The 2545-nt window shown below is 41.2% G+C and overlaps 1 pseudogene; it reads left to right on the top strand.

The window, feature by feature from the left end:
* The first annotated feature begins 834 nt into the window (after positions 1-834).
* On the top strand, positions 835-932 carry LOC117287024 (annotated as a pseudogene).
* The last annotated feature ends 1613 nt before the right edge of the window (positions 933-2545 follow it).

The raw sequence follows: 2545 nt of genomic DNA, 5'->3' as shown, positions 1-2545 counted from the left end.
GTGAGTCAGGACAGTGTTATTTGAAAACGGACTTGGGTTAGCTATGAGCTGCAAACTCTAGTATTATCACTAAACAAGTTTTTAAAAAAGTATAAATGATGTGCTAAGAAAAGCTACAGAATGAAATCATCAACTGCTCAATTAAAACCAGAAAATGCACTTAATCTGCTGGAAGAATTCAAAAATTCTTGATGACACAGACATAGGTGAGGACTTTCTGGACAGAGCCTCAGTTACACAGGAGATAACACCAAGAACCAACACATGGGATCATATCAAATTAAAAGGCTTCTGCACAGCAAAAGAAACTACAGAGCAAAGACCGAACTTACAGAATGGGGAACAATTTTGCCACATATTCCTTGGATGAGGACTAACATCTAGAATACAAAGAACTCCAAAGAAGTAGACCCCTTCCCTCAAAATAAAAGACCCAATCAAAAAATGAACAATGAAAAATGAATAGTCACATCCTATAAGAAGTAAAAATAGCCAATAAATACATTTTTAAAGGTGTTCAACATGGCACGCCATTAGAGAAATGCAAATTAATCCAACACTGATATTCCGTCCTACTCCAGAAAGAATGCTATCATCAAGAAATCAACAATAATAAATGCTGGCAGGGGCCAGGGATTTAGCACAGTGGTTCTGCTGCCTGCCTTGCAAGTGCAAGGACCTGAGTTTGATCCCCGTTACTAAATGAAGAAATAAACAAATAAATGCTGGCAGATTCTGTGGGGAAAAGGAAAGACTTCTGCCCCGTTGAAAGGAGCACAGATCAGTACACTCACTATGGAATCAGTGTGGAGATTACTCAAAAAGCTAAAACCAGTGCTTAGTTTGGCAGCATATACACTAAAACTGGAAAGATACAGAGATCGCCCCTGCATGAGGATGGCTTGCACATTTGTGTACTGTTCCATATTTTAGGCTCCCAGGGCAGGGCCCCACATTGCTACCCTCCCTATACACTCGTCCCTGACAATAAAGTTCTGTGTTTGGGGGGGGGGCTAAAGTGAAATTTCATTTAACCCAGATATACTTCTTCTGGGTATCTTCTCTAAATAGTTAAAGTTATCAAAAACATCATATTATAGTGATACATGTATACCCATGTTTATAGCAGCACAATTCGTAATAGCAGGAAAGTGGCTTAGATCTTCATCAACAGAAAATACAGTATTTATACACAATGGAGTACTACTCTGCCATGAAGGAAGATAAACTTGAGGCATTTGTAGGAAATGATGCACCCTGAGACCATAATGTCAAGTGAAATAAGTCAGACACAGAAGCTTAAACATCACATGGTTGTTCTTATATGGGAAATCCAAAGTATAAAAAAGCAAAGTAAAAGAGAGGCAACAGGAAAAATTCCACAAAAACAGTGGACAAGGTGCCAAAAGCAAATGTGAACAAGTGGGAAGACAGTAATCCATGAAACTTTTGTGCAACAAAGAAAACAAGCACTGGAATGAAAAGCCAACAATCGATGGGGCAAAGTAGAATAGCGTCAGGCCACGCATGTGATGAAAGGCCAATGTGCAAACTATGTGAGGTACTCCTGCACCTCTACCCCAACACGCGCCCCACACAGACAACCCAGTTAGACACAGCAAAGACATTGGAGTAGGTACAGCTCTAAGAAGATGTGCAGATAGCGGGCATAGGAAATGATGCTCACATCATTAGCTTCCTGGGTATGCAGATGCGGACCACAGTGAGATACTGGCTCACAGGGCCAGGGTGACTGCCGAGAGGGGAGGGAGGATACAAAAGAAAGGAAAGAAAGAAGAGGGAAGGAAGGAAGGACAGAGAGAAATAGTGGGCATAGATCACAGGTAAAGCATTTGTCTAACATGCTTGAGGCCCTTGGTTCAATTCCCCAGCACAGCAAAACAAAGAAAACAATGGACAGAAGAAGCAAGGAGGGAAAGAAAAGAAAAGAAAAAGATGGAAAATAAGTATTGGCTAAGAAGGGGACCCTGGTAACTGGTAGGGATTTGAAGTGGTGCACCCACCATGGAAAATAGTACAGGAGATCTTCAAAAATTAAAGGTAAAATTACCATAGATCAAGTGGTCCCTCTTCCAGATGTTTATCCCAAAGAACTGAAAACAGAATTGTGAAGAAATAGCCACACTCCCAGGTTGAAAGCAGAATAATTCTCAATAGCCAAACATGGAAACCATGGAAACATCCTAGGTGGAAGACTGGATAAGCAGATTAGAGTATCCGTGCAATGGGAAGGGTGCAGCCTGTAGACAAGGGAAATGTCATCAAATGCTACGACATGGGCGAGTCTTAGGAACACGGCGCTAGGTGCAGCTAGGCAGAGGGCCATCCTGTGCGCTTTGATTTAAACAAGGTTTCTAGGATCACCAAGTTCCTTTAATCATAAAGTCACTTCTCTTTGGTGAAGGCCTGTTTGCTTAGGTAGAGAGTCCTTTAAAGTGAAAAATGATTTAACACCAAAAGCATCACCCACAAACACTGCTAAGTCAGGCTTTACTAAAATTAGCAACTTTTGCTCTGCAGAAGA

The sequence above is a fragment of the Fukomys damarensis genome, unplaced genomic scaffold, assembly GCF_012274545.1.
Source record: "Fukomys damarensis isolate Sample0158 unplaced genomic scaffold, DMR_v1.0_HiC HiC_scaffold_19, whole genome shotgun sequence".
Classification (NCBI taxonomy): Eukaryota; Metazoa; Chordata; class Mammalia; order Rodentia; family Bathyergidae; genus Fukomys; species Fukomys damarensis.
The sequence above is the reverse complement of the archived record's forward strand: the minus strand, read 5'-3'. Positions and strand labels throughout refer to the sequence as shown.